The sequence below is a fragment of the Abramis brama genome (genome assembly GCF_963993115.1).
Source record: "Abramis brama genome assembly, chromosome: 2".
NCBI classification, from domain to species: Eukaryota; Metazoa; Chordata; class Actinopteri; order Cypriniformes; family Leuciscidae; genus Abramis; species Abramis brama.
The window spans coordinates 56,114,565-56,138,588 of NC_139964.1; the positions used below are offsets into that span (position 1 = coordinate 56,114,565).

Consider the following 24,024-nt stretch of genomic DNA (forward strand, 5'->3'; position numbering starts at 1 on the left):
TGCTTCCTTCAAACTCCCTTTACAGTTTAACAAGCAGTTAATATTGAGCAATATTTCAGAAAGAGAAATATTGCCAGATACTTTGACCACTGTTGTTGCTTCCCCACTGAAATAGTTCCAAACAAAGCCAAAGCCATTTTGATTGTGAATGTCCGAGCAATGTGTTTACATGAACGATTTGTTCATTGCGTCTCTCAACAAAACAGAGGTCGCAGTTGTCGTCTGCATTGAGGCTACCTCATTTCAGAAAAGTACCTATTACAATGACCTACCAGTGTCAGTTCCGTTGCTTCACTGCCGTTCACAAATCATCTCCTGTGGCCTCATGGGACAGAGAAGTGTCCATCATATACACACTTTAGAATCCTGCCTACTTTTGTATGAGTACTGTGAATCGAGACATACTTTGTACTGTTTTTCACCTATATTATACAGTAGGGATGTATGCGATTTTGGCCTTAGCCCTAGTGTTTTTGAACAAATTGGTTAGGTTAATAATTCAATGACTCGGACATTTTGACTCATCATGCTTCAATGACTCTCTCACTCAAGTATTGTTCCTGAATGAGTCAATATTTTGAATGAATCAGTTGTGTGAAGGACTTCATAATATAGTCCCTTGTCACAACCTACGGACATAATAATGCAACCTGCAGAATAGTTCACTGATATTATTATTACAAATCTATACCGTTTTGAATGTAAAACAGTATGCATTTGTTTAAAATTTAAAGCAGAATACAATTTTAGTACATAGTTTAGTGGCTTTTTTTTAAAGAAAAAGAGTACACTGTATTATCTGCGTCCAGTCATGTGGACCAGTAGTTTATTGAACTGAAAGGAATTATGAAAGAAAAGAAAAAAAAAAGAAAAAAAAGGAACATTTGCTCTTTTCGAAAACTTAATCAGCTGCCCATGGGGTCTGCATTTTTAGACAAGCGTTTCTGACTAAGTTTTAAAAGGTATTCAACTGAAGTGATGCCTTTTTATTTTATTTCTTTCTTTCATTAATTTTAGTTTCATTATTTAATTTGTGTGTAATTCACTGAAAAAGGATTCCATAGAGCATTCCAAAAACCTCACTGAAAGCATTGCGAACAATCTGTGAATCTGTGGCCCTGTGATTCCCACAGTCACCTCAGACTATCGAGCAGGTGAAAAAGAGAGACCACACCTCAGCGGTCTTTCCTCAAGGGAAAGAGAATTCACCCCCTGCCACTGCCATGTCATGCTTGACCACAGACATCTGGTGTCTCTGAAGAGCCGCAGGCATGAGCGTCTACTCCAGCAAGGTGCATGTACGTGTGTGTGTGTGCTGGTGTCTGAGTGATAGAGGCCACCGCTGGGAGCCATCTGAGAAAAGGCTTCCTCTGGGGGGACAGCATTCAGACTCATTAGATCAGGGTCACGTTGATTGTGAGATTTGGACAAAGGCCCGGTGGCGCTTCACAGAGTCCCAGATGTGCCGGAACTGCTCTGCGAAAAGTAAACCAGCCACTGTCATCTTTTAACACCTTGACCATTTAAAACGTTCTGCAGCTACTGAACAGTCCATTTCAGGGTCAGATTGTATGAGTCATTCGGAGAGCTGCCTTGATATACTGGTAGGCAATTCAGCATTGCAATTTGCTCTTCTTGTTTTCTTCTATTCCCATTCCAATTTGCAGTTCATGAGTGGTTCAAGTAGGTTCAAGACTGTCATCAATGCTTGATGATCTGTCAGTGCCTGGACAAGAGCGCTGCCTGGGTAAACTCACATATAGTTTCATATATGTAGAGTTTATTAAAAGGAGACTTATGATTGATGTTAGTCATAACAGGCAAATGTGTCATCTCGACTCAGGTCTTTGTCTCTTAGGGTTTACTAAACTTTCAAAGTAATTTTAACACAAAGAACTAAGCAAACCCAGGCATATAAACTATATTAAACTATATGTTGGGTAACTGGCAGATGCTTTTATTCAAAGCGACCTGAGAACTAAACCAATGATCTACCAGTTGAGCTGAATTTTCAGATTGTGGATCAACGATCAGGAAAAGGAGAAATCTCAAGACCCTGTGATTCTTAAGAACATCGATACAAATAATACTTCAGCATGTAAGCACTTCTGCTGTGCATAAAAATGGATTTGGTTGGTATAGATTTGAAACAATGAGTTTTCAAACCAGGGTTTGCTGAGAATTTTAGAGCAACATTTTTTTTTTTTTTTACTTGTAGGGCTGTCAAAGTTAACATATTGATATATTTTTATTACACATGTTTAAGGCAAGGCAAGTTTATTTATATATCACATTTCATACAAAATGCCAATTCAAAGTGCTTTACATAGAAAGGAATAAAAATGATCACAAAATAAAAACATTCGTTTACACATTTGAGAAGCATGTTTAAAATAAATCTAAATTCAACTGAAAATGTTTCTTCTTTTTTTGTGACTAACATCAAACTTATTCTTCATATTTAATACAGTGACAATATAAATGGCAATTATTTAATTTTGGAAACAACATTGTAACGAATTCACTGGAGGCAAGTTGAGATGAGGACCCAAACCCAAATTTAATTATCAAACATAAAACAAACATAAAACAAACACAAAACAAGAGCATTACCAGGTATGGAAAATTCTAAACTAAAACAGGAACACAAAACCAAGACTAGAAAACAAGAAACCAGATCTGGGACATACAACAAACAATACTCAACAAGGACACAAGGCAAACATGAGGGCTTAAATACATAGACTAATAACAAGACAAGGAACACCTGTGAACAATGATTAGACGATTAACCAAGACACATGGCAGGATCACATGACAAACAGGGAATCACATGACAAGACACAGAAACATGACAATGACAAGAAACAAAACCCAAACCGTGACAAACATAATGTCGTTATTATATCACTTTTTTTTTTTTTACACATAAATAGCATTATTATAATAGTATTATTTTTCTTTATTCATTTTCATAATAATTTTATAATGTATTTTGTCAAGTCAGAGTATGTTGTACATGTGTGCTGATGAGAGATCTGGGATGAGCTATATTTTGCTTAGAGGTATGTGTGCAATGCAACATTCACTGAGCAGAGATGTTCCACTGGTGATGATACTTCAGTTGGCATGTTCTTTACAAGGAAAGGAATGTTCACTGATGCAAATGTTCCACAAATGTAAACGCCAAGGATAGTTTATTAATGTGGAAAGTGGGTTGTGCCATGTGTAAATATGACATATTATGTTCCATTTTTAAAGCTCAAACAACATGTTTTGTTACCTTACAAGTAAGCTGTAAGTCGCTCAGTGATGTATTTAAGCTCAATCTTACTGTACCACCGCAGGAGAAACATAAAGGCATGATGGGGTGAGAGGAAGGAAACATAGAGATGATGTAGTGAGGGAGGAGAAACCCAGAGAAACCATTTACAGCTAGCAAAATGGGGTGAGAGGATAGAGGAATGGGGAACTGAGAAATCTGGAATGAAGACCACCTCTCATATACACTTATTCTTATATGCCTGTTTCTCTCGTATGTCTGACACATGTATAAATAATAAATCTCTTGGCAAAGTAACTGCCGTAGCTTCCGTGATTCAACCATAATGGGGGAAAGCATGATGATTTATATTGTTGCATTTATATTTTAAGAAACAGGTCACTTACCATGTGGATCATCACATTTCAGGGGCCTTGTATTCAAATATTTTGGTTTGAAGTATGGTTTATGTGGACTCTATTACGATTCAAAGCGGATGTGAAATAAATATTACTAGCTTGTAGAACTGTACCTCTGTTGATGCTGAATAACTTGCCTATTATAATAGAATGCAATCCACATTGATGCTTGTCTCCACATAAACTGCATGGTTTCAGTGAGCAGCTTGCATTCTTCGTATTTCTTTGAATCCATCTGGCAGACAGAGGCAAGTGTCATACTGTGTGTATTAAGTTTTGGAAGTAAAAGCGTGCCAAAACATGAATAATACAGTAAAGCTGGCATCTTCTCCCTAGATACATTGGTAAACAGCTGTTGATAGTTAACTTCTGACAATGGTATGTGATTAATAAAATGTGCTGCAGTTCAGATACAAATGACACAGTGTGAAGTGGAAGTGTAAAACTTAGTTTCATTTAGTTTAATCTTTCTGCAGGTTACATAATTACACCAGAAGGTGACGGCAAGCGACCTTTTTTATCCGTGAGATATTGACTTGTTTGTTCAACCAATTAGTTTAACCTTTCTGCTGTGGCTTATTTTGAACAGTTTTCATTGACAGAGCAAAAGCAGATGAAATAATAGTAATTTGTGTCTAAAATATGTTACATTTCTTGTTGTGAGACACAAGCGCAACAGTCGAACATGAATGCACAAACACACATAAAATGCCGTGTCATGTATGAGACACTGTAAAATTCAAGATATGAGCGCAATGGTGAAAGACATCAATCTAGCGAATGCTTACATAAAAAAACAACGTAAAACGCAAAAAAGGGGCAGTCCACACAAAACTTTTTATTCCACTGCGCTGCTTTTTATTGTGTTTCTATGTAAACATGCACTAGACGGGCATGTTTGACCATTGCATTTGCGTTTGCACCTTCCACAGCATCTCTCACATGACATGGCATTCTAAAATCACAGTGCTCAAATCCAACTTTCTAAAAAACACTTCCATATTCCTTTTTCTTTCCCATCCTACTGCCAACATCTCTCGTTTTACAACATCGAACCTTGTTCTGTGTGAATGGCCCTTTACACTGCAGTCATGATAAGTTTCTGCATTTCCTCGGAATCAAACTCATGGAATTGCACCATTCTCATCTGCTTGAGACACAGGCTTTCTTTAGCTGTCATTCATCCAAAGAATGCTGTTATCTCTTCCCCTCCTGCAGAGTCTTTTTTTCTCTCTCTTTCCATTATTTATGGACAATTTAATATTATTTTGAATCCATCTTGTCTATCTCATCACACCCACTGATTTTGTCCCTGCTGATACTCACCTCCTCTTTTGAGTTTTAATGGCACCTCAAATTCCTTTGATCAAACAATCAAGCCCTTATTGGAGAAGAGCGTTCCCCAACCACACCCCCATTGGAGGTCCTTGCCCTAACTCTGACTCTTATTGGTGCATAACCTCCTCAGCTACATGTGTGCGGTAGGTTGGCAGTGCAAGTATGAATTAGAGTGCTCTTCGGTACAATTCCCCCTGTGATCCCCCTGCATTCTAATTACCATTCCGGTCTGGCAGTGAAAGCACTGACCTCAACTTAAGCAGCGCCTCGAAATAGAATCTGCACAACGCTGCTCGATGGCCCCTTGTAGCTACAGCCCACAGTTCTCTCCAGTGCTCTTTTTCTGTCTCTCTCATCATCTCTTCCTCCCTCTTTTGTTATCATCTGCATCGTGCATTCCTTCTTTCTTTCCAGCAGTTGCCTCATTTCCACTCTCCATACGCCCAACGATCTCTTTCAACCTTTCTGTGTGTCTCTCTCTCCCCCTACACTTGTCTAAGTCTTCCAATTCCCTCCTACAGAAGAGCATTAGTGTGTGCTCTCTCTATTAAAATAGGGAATGTGAGCAAGAGACATAGAGGAGGAGAGAGGAGAGAGAGAGCAAAGGCAGGAAGCAGCAGAAAAGAACAGCATACTCCCCCATTCTCCTCTCTAGCAGTGACAGGAAGATGAGTGGCTTTGTCGAGAAAATAAAGGTGGATAAGAAGCACTGTTGATCACCCTTGCTCCCTCCCCCCCCTCGCAGTCTCCCTCACGACCCTGACTTGGTGAGCTATCACGGACTCAACCGCTGCTTGCCGAGGCGGTTCAGTGCTAACAAACAGAAACAAACAAAGTACGCTGAAGGCAGGTCAAACGGAGAAGGCTGCTGTTCCCAAATGCTTAGGAAACCTTGGCCTCAGCAATATTATGTGGAACCTGCTCCACCAACAGTATTTTGGTTTATCCTTCTTTTTTTATATATTTCACTGGAGAATAAGATTAAACATCAAGGCTTTTTAAGCCTTGTTTATTTACCGTACATGAACATTTTTGAAAATGCAGTTCTCATATACGTTTGATTTTAATCCTGTTTATTTTAGATTTTTTAACACAGTTTTGACCTTGTTTTTTATTTATTTATTATTGTTATGTAATAACAATTATGTCAAAACAACAATGTTTTAGAAGATCTCCCCATCCATACAACAACAAGGCTTTAAAACGTTTACGGTCATGCCAGGCCAATAGTTGGCGATATCAATCTATATGTCTTTCATGGCCAAAAATACAGAAGAGCATTATGGGTATACCAACAAGCAGATGAGTTGGATTGATTTATATATATATATATATATATATATATATATATATATATATAGTTCAAACAGGCCTACGCTGTAAAAAATGCTTTGAGGTTCAGTCTTATTCACTTTCATCCCAGCTTGCTGTTGGGCATGAATAATATGATTGCATTTGTTTGTTTGCTGATTTTATTCATGTGTGATGACAGATGATTTTGTTTTTCGTTTTGTTTTTAAAATGATCCGTTAATTGATTGTTACCCTTGTTTCGTTTCTTGAACCAAGTCTTGAGATCTTTATGTGGAATTTAAAGGTATTTCATGAATGTTTTTTGACTTGGTTTTTATGAGATGAACAATATTCCATTGTCTTAAGCAATTGCACTCTCATTACATTTCATGCATTTGACATATACAGTTTTTTTAATCAGATCATCTAATGCATTCATTTTACAATTTCCTGCATTCAAAGAATCAAACCCATAACTTTGGTTTTGCTTGCACCATACTGTTTGAGCTGGTTGTTTGCTATTCGAATCAACAGTGGAGTTTAAAAAATAGGACAGATGGACCGACGACGAAGCTCAGGCTTTATTAAGCTTATATGCGGTGAATGAAATCCATTGGGAACTGGAAAGTCGTGCGCAGTCTTGCATCACCAGACTAATTTGCTTAATCTTCACGGTACTTTAGACAACAATGGAAATGCAGACAGCAACAGGTCTGGGGGAAAACAAGTTTCCATTTCGGTGGAAACGTGGCTTCAGGGCTGCCAACTCTCACGCATTGAGCGTGAGACTCACGCAATTGACACTTTTCACACGCTCTCACGCCACACATCCATTTTCTCACGCACAGAAAAATTGTGGAGCAAAGAGGTACTTTTAATATTAAACTAATTCTCAGCTCTTAGATTCCGTAAATTTTATTACGAAATTCAGACAAAAATACCTTTGGCGCTTGTAAATGTGACGTGACAGATCGCTGAGCGCCTCAGTTCAAGTGCACGTGAACCGATCACCTGTTACTTTTTTATTTAAAGATGCAGTACAACTTACCGAAAGTATACATAATATCGACCAATTATTGTTTCTCAACCACGGAAAGAGGTCAATATAACAGCAGGAGAACAATTATGTCACATAACGTTACATTTACCTCAGGAAAGCCATTTAACGACCATAGCATGTTAATTAAATAGAAAAAATAGCTAGAGAGGAGATTTTGCTGAACACTTTACATATTTATTATATTTTTACTTATGTCATTAAATAATTGTTATTATAACAAAAACTGCATTATATTTAATTTAATATTATTGTTAACCTTTAATAATACCAGCAGATTGGGCCCTCTATGTTTACAGCATTAGGTGAGATTATTTTTTTAAATAAAATTTAAAATAAACATGTATCCAAAATAGTCAATATTGAATCAAAATCGGAATCAAATCACAAGAATGGAATTGAAATCTTGAAATTTTTGTCAAGCAATAATAAAAACTGTATCCTATACCAGTCATTGTACAATGTAAACATTGTAACATGTTGTCACTAAACTTCATAAAATTCTATGTAGTTACCAAATGTTTTGACAATCACAATTACACTTATTGTGATGCAATATTTGTTTTGACATACCCCCCCCCCTCCCCCCTTTGGAGATTGGGGGGGGGGGGGTATGTAAAAATCTCACTCCAAGCTAAACTCAAAAGTTGGCAGCCCTGTGGCTTATGTCAAGGCTTTCAACAGGGTTAGGTGCTTCTACATTGTTGTCATTCACCTATAATTTCCTTCTATAGTTATGGTATAGGGTTAGCTTTAGGGGTAGGGATAGGGTTTGGACTAAATTATCGGACAGGTATGTTGTTCTAGGATCAACAAAATATGTTGATCCAGGAACATGTTTTACTTGGCAAGTTAATTATTAGCAATAAGGGGCTAAATAAATTTGGTCTTCCAGAACATTAACCCACATTTTGCCTTTTCTTTTTTAATGGTTTTCTATAGGGAAAGCTTACTATAATCATTTTAATTTACTGTTATTGTCTCTCAAGTGCAAAATTTGGTCTTCCAAAGCCAGTGTCTCGGTACATTTAATCACTGTTAAGCTTTCTTAAAGGACTTCTATGGGGAAGAATAAAGATACTGTATTGTTATTTTGTAAAGTAGATAGGGTTTATGAGAAAGGAGTTTTTTTTTTTTTTTCGCTCTGGTGTAATTCTGAGTTATTTTGCTTTGTTAAAAATAATCTTACAGATTAAAATTGCCAATATTAACTGATAAAATTGTGTTTTTAGTGGAACAATTGAAAGGGATTTTGTTTCCTGTTTGAAACCATGGAAATAGAACAAACTATTTGTGTCTATATTCCATTCTCACAGGCTGTATTCTATTTGTGTATCGGCCCGTTTGCTAGTAGAGTAGCTCAACCATCATCTGATAAAGCAGGGATCAGCTTTAGAGATTTAAGGAGTTTGTATTTCTGAACAAAAATAGCCTCTGTGTAGCTTTTTGATGACATTATGTATGTGAGTGGATATCTTGATGCAACTCACTTAAGTGAGGATTTGGTAGAATCGATCTTTAAGCCTTTCTGGTGGTAATGCCAGCCAGTGAGTGTCTTGCTAACAACCCTCAGACAACAGAGGAGACAATTGATTGCAGGGAGAAGAAAGAAAGAAGTGATAAAAGTTCCCTCTTCCATTTATATGTGAATTATTTTCCTAATCATGTTGATATTTGTTGGATGAATTGTTGAGTAGCCCCGCCCACCATAGAATGTAATTGGCTCTAAATTCTGCTCCGCATGACTGTATTAAATGTGGATGGTTTTGTGTAGCATTAATCTGCATTTTCACTTTTAGTTTGGACAGACAAATTGCTTTTCTCTGGAAACTTAGGTTAGAACAAAGTGTCTATAATGTCAATAATGTCACAGACTGTGCTCAGATTTGTCGAGATACCCACATCTGCACATAAAACTCACACATTGCACAAATCAAATTGTTCAGAATATAAGATTTCCTGAGCTGTAGAAGTTTTGTTTGCTCACAAAGTTTGTATTTATTTGAACAAAAAATTCAGTAAAAACTAACTGATGTGAAATATAATTGCACTTTAAAATAACTTTTCTATTTGAATATATTTAAAAATTAATTAATTCCTGTGATGGCAAAGCTGAATTTTCAGCAGCCATTACGTTAGTCTTTAGTGTCACATGATCCTTCAGAAATTGTTTTAATAGGCTGATTTGGTGCTCAAGAAACATTTCTTATTATGATCAATTCTAAAAACAGTTGTGATGCTTAACATTTTTTTGGATGTTTTTTTTTTTTTTTTTGGATTCTTTAAAGGTGCCATAGAATGTGAAATTGAATTTATCTTGGCATAGTTAAATAACAAGAGTTCAGTACATGGACATGACATACAGTGAGTCTCAAACACCATAGTTTTCTCTTTCTTATTTAAATCTCGTTTTTGAAAAACACCCCTGAAAAACGGGCGAATCTCCACATAACACCAACTGTGACGAAACCGATGGGATCATTAATATGTACGCCTCTAAAAATTTGCATATGCCAGCCCATGCTCAGTGCCAGGCGAAACTGCACAGCCGAATCATCAGAAGTTCTGCAGGTGAAGAAACAAGCAGGAGGAGGATCATAGGGAAAATGGCAGATCTATCTATAATCTATCTATCTATAATCGGATACCGCTACAGTTTAATTCGAAGTTGTTTAGTTGCTCTGCCCATTTCACCACGGACTGTTACAACAATATCAAGCAGCCAGGCTTCTCTCGGCGTCTCAAACGGACGAAGGGGGCAATTTCAACTAACGTTATATTCCCGCAAGCGGCAAGTAGGGATTTTATTAACGATAATTTACATTGTGTTATCTAGATCCAGCGCGATATTGTTTTTTCCTCGAGAGACATCATGGCTTGCAAACGAGCGAACGAAGCATGGCAGTTGCTCAGTGTTTGGTTGTACAAATGAACACAAAAATATTTTTTTGCTCCTTCATCCGAGCCTCTGGAGAACCAGTGGGTTATGTGAATTTCTGATGTGTAATTGTTCAAATTCAGACAGATAATCTTTCTTTCAAAGTCGTTCAACACTGTTTATGCATCAGTATATCGCGTTGCAGTGATAAGATCTTCATTCACGCGATCAACAGGCTGTCATCTGCTCAGTGCTCATCACTGAAACCTTTTATGTGATGGGAATAGATCTAAATACTTTAAAAAAAACTTATCATGATTCGTTAATCCCGATAGCTGTAATAGTAAAAACATATAAAAGCTGTAATAGTAAAAGTTTTCCAGATAGCTCTACATGTAATGCCAGATATTTCATATGCAAGCATGTCAGCCAATCACAGCAGTGGGCAACAACACTGCAGTCTCACAGCAGACACGCCCCTTCAAACAGAGTGTTCAAATCAATGGATGAAATCAGGCTAGGAAATATGCCTTTTATTTCTAAATTATAACAAATTTTGATCTAAAAAACATACTAACATTATAAGGGCACCCCAGGAAACATTATAAAATAATAAAATAATCCATTCTATGGCACCTTTAAAGTTCAAATAGTACAAACTGAATCATTTTGTAATTGAATGCGTCCTTGCTAAATAGAGGTATTAATTTAAATGTTATAATTTGGAGGTGTTCATTGAAATTATAAATGCAATTTCCAAAAAAGTAATGTATTCATTTTGCATATTCCTAGAACATATTCATCTTCTAGTCCATCAGTGATAAAAGTACAGTAATACTGCACTCCAGAAAAGAAATTAATTTGCAACCAGTCATAACAGTTGAAGAGAATTTCAGTCATGCTTTTCCTTACTGACCTCATTTATGTTACAGTCGCAGTAGAGTGAGTACTGGAGAAAAGAGTCTTTGGTACAAGCTTCTGTTTTTGGATGACTAAATTCATGACATCGTGTTACAAGTTTGTCATTATTTCTCTCCTCAGCCACCTCACAAGTAAGTGAGGCTTGTTGAAGGGCTATTGCCTAATTCTCTTGCTCTCTCTCTCTCTCTCTCTCTCTCTCTCTCTCTCTCTCTCTCTCTCTCGCCATACCCTACCTCAATCATTTTAAGAGACCGAGAGGTTCTCCTCTGTCTGAATCAATTATTGAATTGCTGCCTCTTGAGAAGCGTCCAACACTAGGAGGTATAAATCTGTAACAATCTGGGCCATTACAAGATTATACTCAAACCTGATGTATTGTGACCCTACAAGCACTCTCTCTCCCACATGCACACAAATGCACAGAGCTGGTCTGAATTAGTAGCAAGGAAGAAATCAAGGCATATACAAACATTTGAGTCGCTGTGGTTTAATCTACTGTCAGAAGCTTGAGAGGAAGCAGTGAGAGCGAGTTGGTGATGGTGAATGTTTGTGTGGCTCAACAAGGATTTTAACTAAAAGTATGGACTATCCTTTCTACTTCTCAAGAAGCCAATTACTATTTAATAGCATCTCCATTGCCTTCTGTGTTTGAAACTTGGATTGGAGTGTGATTTCTCCAAAACATGAGCTTTTGTTCCAAAACCTAGCTACCTTCCTAACATTATTTCTTCGAAGACATCATACTAACTTTAATGGAACCTTATGTGACTGACTTTGAACACTATAGGCAACAACTCTGATTATGGCACTCTTTATTTGAACTCTCAATAGAATCCAGTAGAGTTTGACTTTAGCATATTGCTAAGCTAAGAGTCCGAGTCTGTAATAAGCAAAAAAGAAATTCTGTTAATTATGCTGTTGTCTCTGTCCACCATTTTAGCTGAGGTCATCGCAGAGAATTTTGTGATTGCCTTGTCTGTGATGGATACATGCAGTGACGCGACAAAGGCTACGTTCAGACTGTCAGTCTAAAATCTGATTTTTGCGCATATCCGATTGAAATCTGATCAGATTTAGCAAGTGTGAATGGCACGATTTTATTTTTTACAAATCCGTTTTGAGCTACAATGGTTTGAAAATCCTATTCAAATCGCATTTCTGGACATCTGTTTCAGTCTGAATGCTCTGATCGGATTTCGCATGGTTTAGCCTGTGTGACTTTCTCACGCCACGTAAAACATACACGTCAGATGTTCTTGTTATAGGAAACATGCTGAAAGTCGTTGCAGAAACGAGGTCGTATTGTTGCAAAGTGCCGGACGAGCAGAAAATGACAATGTAGGAGACATGGTGTTAAGGTGCTGTCACATTTACTCTTAATCGCCAACTTTTCGTGGGTGAAATCCAGTCATTTTAATAGGAATCTATGCGACAGAAAGCTGCTTGGTATTAATGTGACATATGTGTAAGCTGCGCTTCATTCATCACTACACTATTGACAATAAACAATGGACCATTTTTGCCACAAAATCTCACCGAAGTTTAGTTAATGTGACCGCAACTTTTGAATATGGCCAAAAGGGTATTATCTTCAACAGCAGTATCATTTATTAAAAATCTACCTTTTGAAACCGCATGCCTCTTATGCCTAAAAATGTTGTCAAGGTAGGCAGCTCCGTTTGGAACAGAGCAGGTTTTGTTGATTTATTGTGTTTTTCCATATGCAAGCAAGTTAATTAGGCCAATAAGGCATTTTTACAATCTTAAATATAGGTTAAATGTAATATCTATGTGGTCCTAAAGGTCTAAAGCTGTACAAAGCATGCACACACACATATACACACGGTCTGTGCATGTCAGTATAATTTTAAAGAATTATGTGCTCCCTCCCCCTCTCTCTTTCTCCTCTCTCCAAACCCCTAAAACCAAACACATTTTCCCAAAGAACGATGATGTTTGCTTTAAAGCCAGCATTAATTACCCAGAAGCCCTTGGGTTGAATTCTTAAACAGTATGGATCAATATGGGTTGTAAAAAGGCTGTTTGAGAGGGAGTTGTGTTACAAACCTGCTCCTTCTAATGTGGTGATGTTAGTCAAATGATTTTATAGCAGTAAGTGTATTTATAAAGCTACTTATAATGCTGTTTGTTTATATATGTATGTATTATACACATACACACAATCGTCTGTACTGCTGAAGAGGCATAATAATTGTAAATGTGTCTATTAGACCCTCTAGTGCTTAAACATAACAAATTAGTGCACAGAGATCAGCTTCCTGTTTCTGTACCTTTGCTTCAAGGACTTCCTGCCCGTCTGACTTCAATTTCTTGCTTTATATCCTGTAGACAGAGACTTATTTCTGTTAGACAGAGAACAGAATCCCTACTCAGGTGCAAAATATTTACCATTTCACCAGCTAAGCTCTAATGGTGGACAGTAAATTGCAGGGACAATGGTGCTATAAATGCTGATATCATTGAAATGGGTACACCAAGCCATTTCCACTGCTGAAACAACACCTCATGCTCCATTATGTGAATGCTTTATGTTAGGTTATTGAATAAACGGCCTCAATGCAGACATTGTATAATCTAATAACTGAACTCTTTAGTTAGGTGCACACTCAGATTTTTGCCACATGTTTTTGCTGTATCGTAATAGATCTCTTTCATCACTGGACAGAATCGGTTTTCGGTTGAATCAATTTCAATTCATCTTAGCCTCTGGTGAAGTTCTAAAAGTGACCAAAATTTGGGGTTGCAGCTCCACTCCTTCAACAGGCGTCTAATTATTTCAATTTCTGAAAAGACTTTTGGGGATTTTAAAAGATCTCTTTTGTTGTTGAACAGAAACTGTTTAAGTGAATCAGTTTCAATAAATCTTGGTCTCTGCCAAAGTTCTAATAGTGACCGAATTTTAGTTAATGCAGTTCTACCACGCCAGGCGTCTAATGATTTTGCTTTCTGAAATAACTTTTGGGGATTTTAAAATATCTTTTTCATTATAAAGTAGAATGAGTTTAAATAAATCTGTTTTTAATGAATCTTAGCCACTGCAGAAGTTATAAAAGTGACTGAAATTTTCGATTGCATTTCTACTCCAAGAGCGTCTAATGAAGAACCATTAGGAGCATAGCAACTGATTTGTAGGTGTATGAGTAATACTGTTAGTTGTAGTATTAGATCATGTAGAATGGCTCGCAAAAGATTTTAGACAGTTAACTTGCACTTAATGTCTGAATTCCATTGCATTTGATACAACATATCAAACCAGACCCAATTTCACTAATTTCACTTTTCAACTGGTCTTAAGAACATTTTTGCTCCCACACACACACACAGGTGTCCTATAGCAGATATGATTTGTCTTGACTTTGACTTCATGTGAATAGCTTCTTAGACTAGAACAAATCTGGCAAAGTTTTCATGGGAGCGTCATTTTGAGATTTGAATAATCACATTGTTTCCTAGATTGTGACCATAGACTGTAAAAAATATGGACAAAGCGTCTGTGATGTCACCCATAGACTTTCTGAAGAACGGTTTTGAAGCCGTTTATGGGGGGTATGGGCGGCGCCATCTTGGAAAATCTTGGGAAATCCTAACCCTGCCCACCTTCTGGCCAATCCATATATGGGTAAAGGACGCAGCGCGTCACTCAGCTCGCTCTGCTACTCCGGTTATCTCTGTATATTTTAGGCAACGAAATATGTTATAAAACACTATACTAACTCTTTTTGTTTTCATTTAAAGAAATCTTAAACATTATAGCCACACAAATGTGGTTCAGGCAACGTGTATTGATTATATTCACTGCATATAACGTTTGCCTATTTATAACAAAACGAAATATAAAACACAAACCTGCCTCTTTTCGTTTTAAATATAATATAAAAATATTAAACATTTTAATATGGTCCAGGCAATATGTGCATTTGTACTAAACAACAGATGTTGCAGTAAACAACATTACAGATCATCTTCGTTGTATTAAAATTTAAAATGACAAAACTCAACCCAGTCTCTTTTTGTTAAATTTCAGTTTTATCAATATTAGCTATTATAAAAGTATAAGTAAAAGGTACAAGAAGCTATACAAATAAAGCAAACAATTCAGACAAACATACAAAGTCAGCGCTCTAGTCTAACCATACAACGGTAAAGTTAAATAGCTTATAAAGTTATGAAACTTCCCCTCAGCCAAAACGATTGGCCAGGGAACAAATTATAGATTCACGAGACCAAAAATCACCTGTTAGATATACTGTACACAAGACGAATTATATCTCATATTTAACCACTACAGAGACGCCAGAGTCAGCGGCAAATGTCAGAACGACTAGCCGAGGAAAGGCTGTTCCAGGCGGGGTACATGAGCGCCGAGCACCCGGTCATCGCTGGATCTCACAACCTGGATACAATTTTCATAAATCTTTATAAATAAACCACAGAATTGAGCTTTAAACAACTACATTCTCACCTGAAAAACTCTTAAAACTACATTTCATGATACAGAAACAGTAGTATTATATTTCAACTGTGTTAAAAAATGGCGCTTCTTATGTTGTCATTCTCCTTGGCGCAGCCTATGCTCGTTATCAGCTGTCAATCAAGCTGTCAATCAAAGTTAACCACGCCCTCATTTGTCATACATTTTATGTTACACATCTAAATACGATCTAAAAAATTCACCCCCCTCACAGTTGTCAGGCACTCGGAACCTATCGAAAAATACAATAAAAGTCCATGGGACTAACCTGTAAAAACATGAATTTATGCTGTGAAAACTGACATTTTAACATGGTGGTCTATGGACATTTGCTCCCTTTTGGGACCTCCCTCTAGCGGATTTTCGATGTATTGCAGTTTTTCGCACTTCCGGGTAGGCTTCATTTTTCAGATTAGAATGTTGCCGCTTGATTGTGACACACACTAATGGGTCACGGATTTGATAAATCAGTACGGCCTACGCATCAAACATCCACACGTGCAGTTTACTCACCATATATGCACAGAATATGTGATGATGTGTGCGTGCAAAAAGACATTTAGTCCCTTTTTGTTTGGTTTGGTTTCTTAATATTCAACTCCAATTTCAAAGACTGGAAGACGGGCTCAGTCCAAGTTTTGCCAAGTCTTGCCCAAAGCAATTGAAACCAAACAAATAAATAATATAATCAAAAACTAGATTTGAAAGTGCATTCAATTGAATTGCCTAAACCCCTTTTTCCACACTTCCCGTCATTGTGGCGTCTCACGTTCTGTAATGTGCCAGAGATGCACTTATCTCTTATTTATTTTCTCTCTCTCTCTCTCTCTCTCTCTCTCTCTCTCTCTCTCTCTCTCTCTCTCTCTCGCTCTCTCTCTCGCTAAATATTCTCTCTCTAATGGACATCTACCTTTCTCCATATGCCTCTTCAACATGCTTTCCTTTAAATTGTAATTAAAGCCAACCAAACCAGATTATTCAAGTATCCATATAATTTAGATTAGCAAAAGTGGCATTTCAGTTCATTTTTCCTTCACTTTCAATTCATTTTGACTGCAATTTTTTTTACTTTAGACACCATTTGTGGGTCATCAAGATTGCCACACTGGTAGAACCTTCTGAAGAACCTCTATGTGCCCTTTAAAAAAGGACAGTTCTCTAAGGAATGTAATACACTCAAAATTTTACTTTTTTTATGTCAACTGGTTCCACATAACTGGGTTACGTTAAACAAACATAATTTGTTCATGTAACTTCAACATCATGGAATTAAGTCATTTTAAGTGACCCATTTAAGTAGTCTCAAAGTGATTTTTTTTTAAAGGCTCCCTGACACGATTCAGGCAGTTATATTTATATGTTCATTCATCCATTAAGATATCATTTATTTTAGTGACACAAAATCGAAATGATATACTTTAGCTAGCTGATTGCTAGCAGTAGCATACATTAGCATCTTAAATGCTAAGATTCACATGCTCCTTCAACCAAAGCAGTTGATAGTAACTGAATCAGTCCACATCCTAACAAAATGCTCCACTCTCCTCCACAATGGTAACCCACTGTAATTTAAATGGTTCTAATAATTCCAATGTAATGAACATTAAACACAATTACACACTATCATTTTCTCAAAAAAACAAAAAAAAAAACAAAAAAAACAACAACATAAAATAACACTTAATTTTAACATTTATTCTTTCTTAATTCAACCATATGCAAAGCATGCTGGGAACTAACAAGCCCCATCCAGTTTCAGTTAATGCAACACAAATCATTCTTGTAATCCAACACAAATGGATAAAGTAAACTTAAATTGTACATATTTAAGCAGATTGAACACAATCAAATTAAGTTAGGACAAAATATATAACAATTGTGTTGCTTAAGCTCATTTTAATTAAGCAATTTGAACAAGCAGCAAAAATCTTTTTTTTCAGTGTAAAATTGAGCCCAATCTGAAAGCAAGTTCTCACAAAAACCCCAAAGACTGTCAGCGGTTCTTAATGCAGCCCATTTCCATCTCAAAGTAAACATAAATTAAATATAACAAATAGTCACATTGCAAGATATAAATTCACGTTATGAGTTGCATGTCGCAATTATATGATATGAAATTGCAGTTGTGAAACACAAAGTCACCTAGTGGGGATATAAAGTAGCAATTCGCTTTTTATTTTACCTTTTTATTACTCTGAGGCAGAAACAGGCTTCCTCCAGTACCTCTTTAATAATAATTAAAACAAGTTTTTAATAGGGCACATTTACATTCTTTCAGCATATTAAAACTGCTGTCCTGAGTGAAGTTTTTCATTGAAATGACTTCATGCTCACCTCCTTTTAAAATGGATCTGAGAGCCTTAACGATCCAGTCATAAACTACTGGTAAATTATTGGCCTTATGTTCTGTAAAATATCAATGTGCGAACAAACTGACTACCTCATGACCTGATTATAGCGACCCTTAATGCTATTATCACAGGCCTGACTGTAATTCTGACAATTTTTCTCGCACACTGCAAAATTTGTGTGTGAGAGTGAGAGAACGGGGTTACCATCTCTTTACCATTTCTGCGATAATGAGATCTCAGTCTACCGCTCCCCCCCGCAATACTGACACACACCGCATTCTCTCCAGGCCTCCTTAATTACATTGTGCCTCATAAACCTCTAAACCTGCCAAATAAACACTCTCTCCAAGGACCAGACGCTGTACTTTCTACAGCGCTTCTGTGAAATTCAGACTGTGTGAATTGATATGGCCGATGAGTGCCTTCCTCTTCTTTTTTTTTTTTTTCTTCCAGCTTATGCCAATAAATTCAGTATTCATAGTAATGGAGTGTGTGTATTCAATATGAAGAATTTAAACTGGTTCTTTATGGCCTTTTACTGAATCTAAACTTAAATGGACCTGCGATAGATTAGGAAGCAGACAGGGAGAGTGAGAGAGAGAGAGAGAGAGAGTTGAAAGCGTGGCTGATGTGGAAGCTGTTAAAGTGAGTGCTTTGAGGAACATATGAGTTGATTTAGCAGACTGACTGAGTTTCAGAACAGATATCATGGCGTGTGTGCTCACAGGTTGTTTACATTAGCACTTACCGGATTAGTGTTGGAGATAGCGTCACTAACCCGTCTGTCTGGATTCAGACCTGTGTTAAATGCACATCTCTCTCTTGTTTGAGCTCTGGTTAAAATACTTCAAATGTATAATTCATTTACATTAGATTAAACTGCAAACAAATGATACAAAAAATGTTTTGCTTTTATTCAGAACAAACAATGCAGTTTTTTTTAAAATGTTTTTATTAGTTTTTTTTATTTATTATTATTTGTAATTACCTTTAATCTGTATTTAAATACAATATAATGCACAGTATATTAAACATATAATTTTATTACAGATTATTAAAAGTAATAAAGAATCAAAAATTTAAATACCGGTAATATATCATTTTAATAATAGAATTGAATTTGACTGCATATTTTCATAAGATTCACTAAGTTGTATTTTTTAACTGAGATGAGGGTGAATGAAAAAAAGGACCTGTGTTCATAGGAAATTTGGTGAATTATCTTTGAAATCTGTGTGAAGCTAGTATCTAATTTGTGGCCTGCAGTTACTGATTAAACGTGGCCCATGAATCATGGACCTTTGAGAACATGGTGTTTTTACTTTTAATCAATTGGAGCAAAGGTCATATTAGTGGATGCATGGACTCAGATATGCTCAAGTTCACCCATGTGTCCTTCCTAGCAAGATACACACACAGGTGTAGTTTAACACATTAAATCTTACATTAATGTTTAACAACCAAAAAAATGCAATACTTTCATCTTAATTTTGAATGGTATTTCAGTTAGTACCAAACTAGGGCTTTTCTTTCTTTTTTTGTAAAAATAGTGCTTGTGCTATTATTCTTAATTGCTACTTTATTTTATATATTTTTATCTTATGTGGCATTCATGTTCAGATATTATCACAGTATGTCTGAGTGTGTGTGTTTGTTATATGCTGGGCTCAGACTACATTACATTTTTGTTTATTACGGTTGTCACTCTGTCAGATTATGTGATTCTGACTCCTAAATCCTTTTGTCGTGGACAAGAAACATGTCAGACTACAAGTTGCTTCCCGACCAATCATCGCTTGCCGTCTTTAACGATGTGCATGATGTCATCGAGAAGGCGGAACTAGCGGCTAACTTCCGGAAACAAGAGCGTAAACGAACAATGGCAGCGTAGTGGCATGTTTTGTACTGGCTGTCTTATCCTCAGAAAAGTTTAAAAAGAAAGAAAACCTGACATTGGACACTTTCCTGGAATGCACGAAGAGGTATTGTTGCCATAGCTCCACAAACCTTTCCTCAAATTCAACCTATCAGCACGAATACCATCGTCTCTCTTTGATTTAGCCATTTTGAAAGCTGTGAACGGAACCACAATGACACAATATATGAGATAAAACAATCGATTCTTGTGTCCCGACACACACTGTCTTTTATGAATCACCACGATAGTCACCAGATTTTGCCAAAATCGAGCTGATATCGTGTGTAGTCTGAACCCGGCATTAGTCCTAATGGTGTACATTTCATATAGCAGTATGTGCGTATTTTAATTCACTCAGATTACTTTGTAAAATATGTGTTTTGAATATTTCTGGTTTTATTCTTTGTTTATTCTGTATGATTGTGACTGGTTTTCTCGCGAAGTCTGTGTAATTAAAATGCGTGTGTTTATGTTAGGGTGTTTTTTTTATTTTTTTATGTATACTTTTTTAAGTGAATCAAAGTAAATCTGTGTGTGTGTGTGTGTGTGTGTGTGTGTTTTGGAGAAAAAGAATGTAAGGGAGACTGTGTGTACAAGATGAAAGCGATTCGGATGCTGCGTTCTGAAGACCAAGAATCCCCTCATGACACCCAACAAATTACGTGCCTCGGTTTTCCAGTGTCAGAGCGTGAGTGTCGACCATTAATCAAACCAAAACTTTCCAAGAGCTGTAATTATGCTAATGAACCTTACTCATCTCACTCTCCTCACTTACTCATTGGCCCTCCCTGGGGTCAGAACATCGGTTTTTCTTTTGCAGTATGGCCTTTCAGAATTATTATTCCTGAGACGTTGGGTTCACCTGATTGGTCATTTCTAATGGGAATGCTGTCTGGCTGAATTCATATGGACACAAGGTTCATTAAGAGACCATGTTATATGCAGAAGCTGACAGAGCCGGGTTTAAAAATAATTTGTCTCCTCCAAAAACAACAAGAGGGTGAATATCACATAACAAAATGGGTCATATTTCATTACAAAGTCAAAGGAAGTGCATAAAGAAAATCTTTAGTCTATTTTTAGGACCATTAAATCCTAAAGGATTAGTAGGATTACATTTTCATTTTTGGATGAACTTTAATGGTCTTAAAATAGACTTGATTTTCTTTATGCTAAAACAACAACAGCAAATTATTCTGATTTTGTGGTAAAATGTGACCTGTGACACATTTAAACAAGACTGAAAAAAAAGGGAGCTGTAATCACAAAAAGTTTGGAGAATTATCTTTGAGATCTCTGGGAAGCTTGTACAGTATCTGTCAAGTAATTTGTGGCTTACGGTTACTGATTATAGAGTCCAGGAATGGCAGGCCTGGACCCAGGGAGAACAGAACTGTTTATCCATCTCTGCCCAAATACCAAACATCGAAACACTCAGGGTTTTACTCACTCCTCCAGAGAGAAATCCACAGCTCTATCCACATAGCACTGTGAGTATGTCTGATATCTGTCCACCTTCTCCTCTCATCTCCTATCCTGCCCTCGATGAAATTGTTTTTAACTCGGTGGCGGCTTGAGAGGCCATTAAAGCGACACACACACACACACACACACACACACACACACACACACACACACACACACACACACACACACACACACACACACACACACACATGTGGTGACTCGCACACAAACAGACAACTTCCCCAATTCAGAAGCCTTACTGTAGAGTCTCAACAGATACAAGCTTGCTAGACCAAAAATCAATACTGTGGAATTGTCACAGCAGTCCTCAGAGAGTCCTCTGCTGCCAAGTAGGGGTCCGGTTCATGGAAGACTATGTGAATTCCCACTTACTGATTCTTTTTGTCTCTGGGGGGACCGTCCTAACATCGCTGCCTACTCCTGTTTTTCATTGATACGTTTTTTTTTTTTTTGGCACTATGCCTCTGACATTTTTGCTGTATAACGCCACATTTGTATTGTGTGTGTTTTTTCCAAGGATATCTATAATAGCTAGAATGGCTGTCGGTTAGCATTATGTTAACTATTAAATCATTGCAGGATCCCTGAAAATATGATTTCAAATCTGCCATCTTTGCTCATGGGCACTCATAATTAGCGCTAATAGGTGTTTTTGACTTCATGGGGCTCTGCGCAGATGACCAGCAGATGACGACTTGAAGCAGTGCATGCTGGTTTGATATTTTGTTTGTAGACAACACCATGTTACTCTCTCATTTGCTAAAGTACCGACAGAGCTATTCGAGAGCAGTCGGCTGGCTATTCTGGCTTCTCCAGGGCAGCTGCACAAACTCTGCATGATGACGTCACAGCCATTTTATGATTGGCCGGATTCACCAATGTCAACAATGACGTGTTCAGTTCCGCTAATGCTCGTAAAATTGTCTTTTTACAACAGTAACAACTCTTTTAATGTAATTTTAATGTTATATCATGTTTCTCGAAATAAACAGTATAGACTCCATTTTATTGGTATATAAATAGTATAGGCTTATGTTGAACTTTATGTATTGCTTAATACAGTGCATGTATGTACAGGAATAAAGTATTGCTTACAGGCTCTTAATTTCACGGTAGTTTGTTTTTGACCCAATCACCTGAGCCGTAAATGTCATGTGACTAAATTCTCTAGAGCTAATTTCTCACTATTGATTATCCTGAGCTGTTACGTGAAACGCTGCAGACAGTGAAACTTTATCACTTTTAAGATCCTCTCTAAACCAGTTGGGCACTGGCAAAACATCTGCTATAATATGATAATGAAATATTTCTGATTAAAATTTTGGCAGAATACACAGCTAATTTTGAATGGCTTTGAATGGAGAAAGATGCTCTTTGCTGCCAGATGGTGTAGTTATGGCATCTACCAGCAGGGGTTAACAATGCAATGCTAGCAAGCAAAACCTTGACACTTTTGTGTGTGTGTGTGTGTGTTATGTATTTGCCTCAGCTGCCCAGTGGGTGAAAGTATTACCATAATTAAGATCTTGGATGCTTAGGGAAAGACCTTATGAGTCAGGGAAGATGAGCCTAGTGTGGTGTGTTAATGTGCGTTTGTGCTTGAGAGAGAGAGAGAGAGAGAGAGAGAGAGAGAGAGAGAGAGAGAGAGAGAGAGAGAGAGAGAGAGAGAGAGATTGGACCCTCGCTGGTGGAACAAGTCCTGTTCCAGATGTGTCTCAGCATGACTGTGGTCTGCCCTGTGAAATGGTCACTGCTGGACAGAGAGGGATATTAGCAGCACATCTGTCCAGCTGTCCAATGAAAATGTACCCATGTGTGCTTTTAAACGGCAGCCATCTATATAAGCTTCACATGGTTAAAGGACAATTCCGGTGAAAAATGAACCTAGGGGTAATTAACACATGGTTACCGAGTCGATCGTTCCTTGGGATGCGATGCGTTTTCATGAAAATCGAATGTAAAGAGTTTTATCTCTAAAATCAGATTAGCTTATAATGCTACACACACACACACCCACACCCACACCCACATTTTGTTTTTCCATAGACATAATGATTTTTACAATATATAATTATAATGATGTACAGACTGTATATTCTATCCCCTTGCACTTACCCTACCCCTATACCTACTCATTACAGAAAACTTTCATTTTTACATTTTCAAAAAACATCACTTAGTATTATTTATATGCTGTTTTCCTCATGGGGACAAGAACAAGGATTTCAGATATTGTCATCTTTGTAGGGACATTTTGTCCCCATAATGATGGGTTTACCAGCCCCCCCATATTAACATAATAAATTAGGAAAGCTTCCTACCTCTGTAAACCAAAGCCCTAAATTATAACACTTTTGCTGACCACATTTTAAACCAAATTAGAGGCAATATCTCTAGATGCCTTTCAACATCAGTGAACTGAAATATGTTAAATAATTCAACAATTAATACTTGATTAATTCAAAAAAACATTGGTTGGTGGTCTCTTTGTTAACTAAGAGCCTGGGATGGGAAATCTATGATTGCTTTATGGAAATGTTGTTCCAAGACCAACGAAGGGCTTTGATCCAGGAATATGTGCTGGCTAAAGCATACAGTGTATGATACT

General features: G+C 37.1%; 1 protein-coding gene across 1 annotated transcript in view; it reads left to right on the forward strand.

Moving 5' to 3' along the window:
- Nucleotides 1-24,024, forward strand: part of sgcz (sarcoglycan zeta) — a 295,633-nt gene that overhangs the window by 11,529 nt on the left and 260,080 nt on the right. The gene's annotated exons all lie outside the window — the stretch shown is intronic.